Genomic DNA, 10915 nt, shown 5'->3' with positions numbered 1-10915 from the left:
TCTGGCCACTTAAAGGTCAACTGCACTTCCTGATCTGGCCACTTAAAGGTCAACTGGACTTCCTGATCTGGCCACTTAAAGGTCAACTGGACTTCCTGATCTGGCCACTTAAAGGTCAACTGGACTTCCTGATCTGGCCTCGTTTAAGAAATGCAGCAGCAAGGCAAACTGGGGGGTTGTGGTTTGATGTGGGTGTTTCTTGGGTGTGTCTTTTCCATTCAATCACACAACAAACAAGTGCATTAGTGAGTACAGTGAGGTAAGCTAAGCTAGCTTCACTATGGAGAGAACAAGGTTTTGAAGAATTCCCTTCTGACTGACTCTCCACGGTCAGCTGATGGTCACAAGGTCAGCTGATTCAGTTCTATGTGTAGGCTAAATCCTGCGCTGACCTTGTGTTTAGCCAAGCTGACCGCAGCTAGCTAGCATAGCTGGGTGAATGCTGCAGCTGGCAATCATCTCTAGCTGATATTTCTGGCAAATCAGTTAAGACGAGAAAGCGCAAGAGCCCGTGTCTAGAATAGGTTTTTATAAGTCACTCGTTCTACAACGCCTTGAACTTAGTTTCATCCCTTCATGTAAATACAGCTGGCAATCAGTGGAAACAATATCAACTACTGTGAGTTGAATGCCTGCAGTCTTCAGTCAGCTCGGCTGTCCTACAACACAACATTACATAACTGGCTGCAGATGTAGGATCTTAATTTGAGACAGTTTACTACAGCAGGAAAATAATCCTACACTAACAGGAAATATTAATTATGTGAATTATAATGAATAGAAAATGTTTCATTAGGGCAAATCAAGTCTGACATTTTTAAGTGGCAATTACAAACTTCAAATACACTACAAGTTTACATTTGCTGCTTTGCAGAAAAATTCTCAGCAACAAAAGAGTGATCAAATTAAGATCCTACATCTGTAGTTGTCTCCACTGTTATTATTTCCCAGGACACAAATCCCAGAACTGATATCCCTACAGGTGTATGATACATGTGGACATTGCACAAACATCGCCCAGCTTGAGTGTAAATGCATCAACAACAGAAATTGATGGATGTGTTCGTGTCACAAAGAAAAAAACATTTTCTGCTGTAAATATCACATTGATAGGTGGGATCAGGGGTGCGTACGGTTTAATGATCAAAACCCACCGGATACAGAACAATACAATACATGGGTACATAACCAGACGCACACCAGAACATAACGTGCACAAGCACTGACAACAAACAATTACGGACCAGGACATGGGAGGGGGAGGGGGCAGAGGGTTAAATACACAACATGTAATTGACGGGATTGGAACCAGGTGTGATGGAAGACAAGACATAACCAATGGAAAATGAAAAATGGATCGGCGATGGCTAGAAGGTCGGTGACGTCGACCGCCGAACAAGGAGAAGGACTGACTTTGGCGGAAGTCGTGACAGTACCCCCCCCCCAGCAGAGTATAAATTACACCATGGAGGGGATGGGGGGTTGGGAGGGGACAGCTTGTCTCTTTATTGAGTGGACGCACTCACATTAAATTATATTATAGGCCTAATAATAAAGACGTCATTTAAACTGTGAAAATGTATTACCTTTAAATGTGGCATGAAGACAACCATATAATAATATATAATATAATATATATAGAATAATATTTAAACAAGTCACTCTAAAATAATAATTCTAGCATCCAAACTGCATGTATAGTCCTACTCACGCCATTTGATGAATGGAAATAAAAAATGACCATGAACTTCCAAACGCCTACCGGTAGCCTGTAAAACAATGGTAGCCTGTAAAACAATGGTAGCCTGTAAAACAGCCTGTAAAACAATAGTAGCCTGTAAAACAATAGTAGCCTGTAAAACAACAGTAGCCTGTAAAACAATAGTAGCCTGTAAAACAATAGTAGCCTGTAAAACAATAGTAGCCTGTAAAACAACAGTAGCCTGTAAAACAATAGTAGCCTGTAAAACAATAGTAGCCTGTAAAACAATAGTAGCCTGTAAAACAACAGTAGCCTGTAAAACAATAGTAACCTGTAAAACAATAGTAGCCTGTAAAACAATAGTAGCCTGTAAAACAATAGTAGCCTGTAAAACAGCCTGTAAAACAATAGTAGCCTGTAAAACAACAGTAGCCTGTAAAACAATAGTAGCCTGTAAAACAATAGTAGCCTGTAAAACAATAGTAGCCTGTAAAACAACAGTAGCCTGTAAAACAATAGTAGCCTGTAAAACAATAGTAACCTGTAAAACAATAGTAGCCTGTAAAACAATAGTAGCCTGTAAAACAACAGTAGCCTGTAAAACAGCCTGTAAAACAATAGTAGCCTGTAAAACAACAGTAGCCTGTAAAACAATAGTAGCCTGTAAAACAACAGTAGCCTGTAAAACAATAGTAGCCTGTAAAACAATAGTAGCCTGTAAAACAACAGTAGCCTGTAAAACAATAGTAGCCTGTAAAACAATAGTAGCCTGTAAAACAATAGTAGCCTGTAAAACAACAGTAGCCTGTAAAACAATAGTAGCCTGTAGAACAATAGTAGCCTGTAAAACAGCCTGTAAAACAATAGTAGCCTGTAAAACAACAGTAGCCTGTAAAACAATAGTAGCCTGTAAAACAACAGTAGCCTGTAAAACAATAGTAGCCTGTAAAACAATAGTAGCCTGTAAAACAATGGTAGCCTGTAAAACAACAGTAGCCTGTTAAACAATAGTAGCCTGTAAAACAATAGTAGCCTGTAAAACAATGGTAGCCTGTAAAACAACAGTAGCCTGTAAAACAACAGTAGCCTGTAAAACAACAGTAGCCTGTAAAAACAACAGTAGCCTGTAAAACAACAGTAGCCTGTAAAACAATAGTAGCCTGTAAAACAATGGTAGCCTGTAAAACAACGGTAGCCTGTAAAACAACAGTAGCCTGTAAAACAATAGTAGCCTGTTAAACAATAGTAGCCTGTAAAACAACAGTAGCCTGTAAAACAACAGTAGCCTGTTAAACAATAGTAGCCTGTAAAACAATAGTAGCCTGTAAAACAATGGTAGCCTGTAAAACAACAGTAGCCTGTAAAACAACAGTAGCCTGTAAAACAACAGTAGCCTGTAAAACAATAGTAGCCTGTAAAACAATGGTAGCCTGTAAAACAACGGTAGCCTGTAAAACAACAGTAGCCTGTAAAACAATAGTAGCCTGTAAAACAATAGTAGCCTGTAAAACAACAGTAGCCTGTAAAACAACAGTAGCCTGTAAAACAATAGTAGCCTGTAAAACAACAGTAGCCTGTAAAACAACAGTAGCCTGTAAAACAATAGTAGCCTGTAAAACAACAGTAGCCTGTAAAACAATAGTAGCCTGTAAAACAACAGTAGCCTGTAAAACAATAGTAGCCTGTAAAACAACAGTAGCCTGTAAAACAATGGTAGCCTGTAAAACAACGGTAGCCTGTAAAACAGCCTGTAAAACAATAGTAGCCTGTAAAACAATGGTAGCCTGTAAAACAATAGTAGCCTGTAAAACAACAGTAGCCTGTAAAACAATAGTAGCCTGTAAAACAATAGTAGCCTGTAAAACAACAGTAGCCTGTAAAACAACAGTAGCCTGTAAAACAATGGTAGCCTGTAAAACAACGGTAGCCTGTAAAACAACAGTAGCCTGTAAAACAATGGTAGCCTGTAAAACAACGGTAGCCTGTAAAACAATAATAAAACACTACCTTTCTTTACTTACATTAATTATTAACATTAATTGACATTTATAACAGTGTTATTTGTCATTATTAAGCATGTAACAGCTGATTTAGAACATTGACTTTAAACCCTGTACGAATGTGTGTCTAGCTGTAGGCTAGTTATCTAGTGATATTGGTGTCTAGCTGTAGGCTAGTTATCTAGTGATATTGGTGTCTAGCTGTAGGCTAGTTATCTAGTGATATTGGTGTCTAGCTGTAGGCTAGTTATCTAGTGATATTGGTGTCTAGCTGTAGGCTAGTTATCTAGTGATATTGGTGTCTAGCTGTAGGCTAGTTATCTAGTGATATTGGTGTCTAGCTGTAGGCTAGTTATCTAGTGATATTGGTGTCTAGCTGTAGGCTAGTTATCTAGTGATATTGGTGTCTAGCTGTAGGCTAGTTATCTAGTGATATTGGTGTCTAGCTGTAGGCTAGTTATCTAGTGATATTGGTGTCTAGCTGTAGGCTAGTTATCTAGTGATATTGGTGTCTAGCTGTAGGCTAGTTATCTAGTGATATTGGTGTCTAGCTGTAGGCTAGTTATCTAGTGATATTGGTGTCTAGCTGTAGGCTAGTTATCTAGTGATATTGGTGTCTAGCTGTAGGCTAGTTATCTAGTGATATTGGTGTCTAGCTGTAGGCTAGTTATCTAGTGATATTGGTGTCTAGCTGTAGGCTAGTTATCTAGTGATATTGGTGTCTAGCTGTAGGCTAGTTATCTAGTGATATTGGTGTCTAGCTGTAGGCTAGTTGTCTAGTGATATTGGTGTCTAGCTGTAGGCTAGTTATCTAGTGATATTGGTGTCTAGCTGTAGGCTAGTTGTCTAGTGATATTGGTGTCTAGCTGTAGGCTAGTTATCTAGTGATATTGGTGTCTAGCTGTTGGCTAGTTGTCTAGTGATATTGGTGTCTAGCTGTTGGCTAGTTATCTAGTGATATTGGTGTCTAGCTGTTGGCTAGTTGTCTAGTGATATTGGTGTCTAGCTGTAGGCTAGTTGTCTAGTGATATTGGTGTCTAGCTGTAGGCTAGTTATCTAGTGATATTGGTGTCTAGCTGTTGGCTAGTTGTCTAGTGATATTGGTGTCTAGTGATATTGGTGTCTAGCTGTAGGCTAGTTATCTAGTGATATTGGTGTCTAGCTGTTGGCTAGTTGTCTAGTGATATTGGTGTCTAGTGATATTGGTGTCTAGCTGTAGGCTAGTTATCTAGTGATATTGGTGTCTAGCTGTTGGCTAGTTGTCTAGTGATATTGGTGTCTAGCTGTAGGCTAGTTATCTAGTGATATTGGTGTCTAGCTGTTGGCTAGTTGTCTAGTGACGTTGGTGTCTAGCTGTTGGCTAGTTGTCTAGTGATATTGGTGTCTAGCTGTAGGCTAGTTATCTAGTGATATTGGTGTCTAGCTGTTGGCTAGTTGTCTAGTGACGTTGGTGTCTAGCTGTAGGCTAGTTGTCTAGTGATATTGGTGTCTAGCTGTTGGCTAGTTATCTAGTGATGTTGGTGTCTAGTGATATTGGTGTCTAGCTGTAGGCTAGTTGTCTAGTGATATTGGTGTCTAGCTGTAGGCTAGTTGTCTAGTGATGTTGGTGTCTAGTGATATTGGTGTCTAGCTGTAGGCTAGTTGTCTAGTGATATTGGTGTCTAGCTGGTGGCTAGTTGTCTAGTGATGTTGGTGTCTAGTGATATTGGTGTCTAGCTGTAGGCTAGTTGTCTAGTGATATTGGTGTCTAGCTGTTGGATAGATGTCTAGTGATGTTGGTGTCTAGTGATATTGGTGTCTAGTGATATTGGTGTCTAGCTATAGGCTAGTTGTCTAGTGATATTGGTGTCTAGCTGTTGGCTAGTTGTCTAGTGATATTGGTGTCTAGCTGTAGGCTAGTTGTCTAGTGATATTGGTGTCTAGCTGTAGGCTAGTTATCTAGTGATATTGGTGTCTAGCTGTTGGCTAGTTGTCTAGTGATATTGGTGTCTAGTGATATTGGTGTCTAGCTGTAGGCTAGTTATCTAGTGATATTGGTGTCTAGCTGTTGGCTAGTTGTCTAGTGATATTGGTGTCTAGTGATATTGGTGTCTAGCTGTAGGCTAGTTATCTAGTGATATTGGTGTCTAGCTGTTGGCTAGTTGTCTAGTGATATTGGTGTCTAGCTGTAGGCTAGTTATCTAGTGATATTGGTGTCTAGCTGTTGGCTAGTTGTCTAGTGACGTTGGTGTCTAGCTGTTGGCTAGTTGTCTAGTGATATTGGTGTCTAGCTGTAGGCTAGTTATCTAGTGATATTGGTGTCTAGCTGTTGGCTAGTTGTCTAGTGACGTTGGTGTCTAGCTGTAGGCTAGTTGTCTAGTGATATTGGTGTCTAGCTGTTGGCTAGTTATCTAGTGATGTTGGTGTCTAGTGATATTGGTGTCTAGCTGTAGGCTAGTTGTCTAGTGATATTGGTGTCTAGCTGTAGGCTAGTTGTCTAGTGATGTTGGTGTCTAGTGATATTGGTGTCTAGCTGTAGGCTAGTTGTCTAGTGATATTGGTGTCTAGCTGGTGGCTAGTTGTCTAGTGATGTTGGTGTCTAGTGATATTGGTGTCTAGCTGTAGGCTAGTTGTCTAGTGATATTGGTGTCTAGCTGTTGGATAGATGTCTAGTGATGTTGGTGTCTAGTGATATTGGTGTCTAGTGATATTGGTGTCTAGCTATAGGCTAGTTGTCTAGTGATATTGGTGTCTAGCTGTTGGCTAGTTGTCTAGTGATATTGGTGTCTAGCTGTTGGCTCGTTGTCTAGTGATGTTGATGTCTAGCTGTTGGCTAGTTGACTAGTGATATTGGTGACGAGCTGTAGGCTAGTTGTCTAGTGATATTGGTGTCTAGCTGTTTATTGTGGATCCCCATTAGTTCCTGCCGAGGCAGCAGCTAATCTTCCTGGGGTTTAAAATGGATCCCCATTAATTACGGTCAAGGCAGCAGCTACTCTTCCTGGGGTTTATTATGGATCCCCATTAGTTCCTGCCAAGGCAGCAGCTACTCTTCCTGGGGTTTATTATGGATCCTCATTAGTTCCTGTCAAGGCAGCAGCTACTCTTCCTGGGGTTTATTATGGATCCCCATTAGTTCCTGTCAAGGCAGCAGCTACTCTTCCTGGGGTTTATTATAGATCCCCATTAGTTCCTGCCAAGGCAGCAGCTACTCTTCCTGGGGTTTATTATGTATCCCCATTAGTTCCTGCCGAGGCAGCAAATACTCTTCCTGGGGTTTAGTATGGATCCCCATCAGTTCCTGTCAAGGCAGCAGCTACTCTTCCTGGGGTTTATTATGGATCCCCATTAGTTCCTGCCAAGGCAGCAGCTACTCTTCCTGTGGTTTAATATGGATCCTCATTAGCTCCTGCCAAGGCAGCATAATACTCTTCCTGGGGTTTAATATGGATCCCCATTAGTTCCTGATACAAAGGCAGCAGCTACCCTTCCTGGGGTTTGTTATGGATCCTCATTAGTTCCTGCCAAGGCAGCAGCTAATCTTCCTGGGGATTATTTTGGATACCCATTATTTCCTGATACCAAGGCAGCAGCTACTCTTCCTGGAGTTCATTATGTATCCCCATTAGTTCCTGCCAAGGCAGCAGCTACTCTTCCTGGGGTTTATTATGGATCCCCATTAGTTACTGTCAAGGCAGCAGCTACTCTTCCTGGGGTTTATTATGGATCCCCATTAGTTCCTGTCAAGGCAGCAGCTACTCTTCCTGGGGTTTATTATGGATCCCCATTAGTTCCTGCCAAGGCAGCAGCTACTCTTCCTGGGGTTTAGTATGGATCCCCATTCGTTCCTGTCAAGGCAGCAGCTACTCTTCCTGGGGTTTATTATGGATCCACATTAGTTCCTGATACCAATGCAGCAGCTACTCTTCCTGGGGTTTACTATGGATACCCAAAATTTCCTGCCAAGGCAGCAGCTACCCTTCCTGGGGTTTATTATGGATCCCCATTATTTCTTGCCAAGGCAGCAGCTACTCTTCCTTGAGTTTATTATGGATCCCCATTAGTTCCTGTCAAGGCAGCAGCTACCCTCCCTGGGCTTTGTTATGGATCCTCATTAGTTCCTGCCAAGCCAGCAGCTACTCTTCCTGGGGATTATTTTGGATACCCATTATTTCCTGATACCAAGGCAGAAGCTACTCTTCCTGGGGTTTATTAGGGAACCCCATTAGTTCCTGCCACTGCAGCAGCTACTCTTCCTGGGGTTTAATATGGATCCCCATTAGTTCCCGCCAAGCAGCAGCAACTCTTCCTGTGGTTTATTATGGATCCTCATTCGTTCCTGCCAAGGCAGCAGCTACTCTTCCTGGGGTTTATTATGGATCCCCATTTGTTCCTGCCAAGGCAGCAGCTACTCTTCCTGGGGTTTATTATGGATCCTCATTAGTTCCTGTCAAGGCAGCAGCTACTCTTCCTGGGGTTTATTATGGATCCCCATTAGTTCCTGTCAAGGCAGCAGCTACTCTTCCTGGGGTTTATTATAGATCCCCATTAGTTCCTGCCAAGGCAGCAGCTACTCTTCCTGGGGTTTATTATGTATCCCCATTAGTTCCTGCCGAGGCAGCAAATACTCTTCCTGGGGTTTAGTATGGATCCCCATCAGTTCCTGTCAAGGCAGCAGCTACTCTTCCTGGGGTTTATTATGGATCCCCATTAGTTCCTGCCAAGGCAGCAGCTACTCTTCCTGTGGTTTAATATGGATCCTCATTAGCTCCTGCCAAGGCAGCATAATACTCTTCCTGGGGTTTAATATGGATCCCCATTAGTTCCTGATACAAAGGCAGCAGCTACCCTTCCTGGGGTTTGTTATGGATCCTCATTAGTTCCTGCCAAGGCAGCAGCTACTCTTCCTGGGGATTATTTTGGATACCCATTATTTCCTGATACCAAGGCAGCAGCTACTCTTCCTGGAGTTCATTATGTATCCCCATTAGTTCCTGCCAAGGCAGCAGCTACTCTTCCTGGGGTTTATTATGTATCCCCATTAGTTCCTGTCAAGGCAGCAGCTACTCTTCCTGTGGTTTATTATGGATCCCCATTAGTTCCTGTCAAGGCAGCAGCTACTCTTCCTGGGGTTTATTATGGATCCTCATTAGTTCCTGTCAAGGCAGCAGCTACTCTTCCTGGGGTTTATTATGGATCCCCATTAGTTCCTGTCAAGGCAGCAGCTACTCTTCCTGGGGTTTATTATGGATCCCCATTAGTTCCTGCCAAGGCAGCAGCTACTCTTCCTGGGGTTTATTATAGATCCCCATTATTTCCATCCAAGGCAGCAGCTACTCTTCCTGGGGTTTATTATAGATCCCCATTAGTTCCTGCCAAGGCAGCAGCTACTCTTCCTGGGGTTTATTATGTATCCCCATTAGTTCCTGTCAAGGCAGCAGCTACTCTTCCTGGGGTTTATTATGGATCCCCATTAGTTCCTGTCAAGGCAGCAGCTACTCTTCCTGGGGTTTATTATGGATCCCCATTAGTTCCTGCCAAGGCAGCAGCTACTCTTCCTGGGGTTTATTATAGATCCCCATTAGTTCCTGCCAAGGCAGCAGCTACTCTTCCTGGGGTTTATTATGGATCCCCATTAGTTCCTGTCAAGGCAGCAGCTACTCTTCCTGGGGTTTATTATGGATCCCCATTAGTTCCTGTCAAGGCAGCAGCTACTCTTCCTGGGGTTTATTATGGATCCCCATTAGTTCCTGTCAAGGCAGCAGCTACTCTTCCTGGGGTTTATTATGGATCCCCATTAGTTCCTGTCAAGGCAGCAACTACTCTTCCTGGTGTTTATTATGGATCCTCATTAGTTCCTGCCAAGGCAGCAGCTACTCTTCTTGGGGTTTATTATGGATCCCCATTAGTTCCTGTCAAGGCAGCAACTACTCTTCCTGGTGTTTATTATGGATCCCATTAGTTCCTGCCAAGAGAGCAGGTACTCTTCCTGGGGTTTATTATGGATGATATATCTCTATAATGCTATGACATGATAAAACTCTATACTGCTATGACATGATATATCTCTATAGTGCTATGACATGATATAACTCTATACTGCCATGACATGATATATCTCTATAGTGCTATGACATAATATAGTTTTATACTGCTATGACATGATATAATTCTCTATATATAAATATATATATAAAGACAGAGAGAGCGAGAGAGAGTGGGGCAGATAACAAGATTTGGCTGCATGTTTTGTGCTGTGTATCTGTCGTCACCCCCCCCCACACACACACACACACACAGCAGTGGGCCGCACACGCACACACACGCATGGATACAGGCACACACACACAGCTGTTCCCAGGAAGCTGAAGGTGGATTGGCCAATCACATACTCTGTATCAAGGACGAAGTCTGCAGCTCAGGTGAACTCTCATTAGTTGGCCACAGATTCCAGATGAACTAGATCAAGGCTTTCATCAACTTGTAGCACCTGTACATAGCCCACCTATAATTTAGCCCAAACAACTACCTCTTTCCCTACTGTATTTAATTAATTAATTTATTTTGCTCCTTTGCACCCCATTATTTTTATTTCTACTTTGCACATTCTTCCATTGCAAATCTACCATTCCAGTGTTTTACTTGCTATATTGTATTTACTTTGCCACCATGGCCTTTTTTTGCCTTTACCTCCCTTATCTCACCTCATTTGCTCACATCATATATAGACTTGTTTATACTGTATTATTGACTGTATGTTTGTTTTACTCCATGTGTAACTCTGTGTTGTTGTATGTGTCGAACTGCTTTGCTTTATCTTGGCCAGGTCGCAATTGTAAATGAGAACTTGTTCTCAACTTGCCTACCTGGTTAAATAAAGGTAAAATATATAAAATACAAAAAATAAACTCAGATTAACTCTCGTTATTCGGCCACAAACTCCAGATTAAAGGGTAGGTAAGCATAAAGGTAACCACATGTATTTGCGTTTGTACACATGTCAAAAATCCCAATGCAAAGTTACATCTCACTTTTCTATCTTTGGAGTTATTACACAAAACCAATCAGAATTCCAGAAGAATGACAAACTCATGTCGGAATTTTTCATTTCTGGGGTGTGATTTAATATGGAGGACCCAGCAAGCCAGGCTATTCCATATAGTGTAAATATCAACAGAAATAACTTAAAATGTATAACTTCAAATTAAACCCGATCATTTGCACTCACATGAAC

The sequence above is a fragment of the Oncorhynchus kisutch genome, linkage group LG5 (assembly GCF_002021735.2).
Source record: "Oncorhynchus kisutch isolate 150728-3 linkage group LG5, Okis_V2, whole genome shotgun sequence".
Lineage (NCBI taxonomy): Eukaryota > Metazoa > Chordata > Actinopteri > Salmoniformes > Salmonidae > Oncorhynchus > Oncorhynchus kisutch.
Note: the sequence above shows the minus strand (reverse complement) of the source record.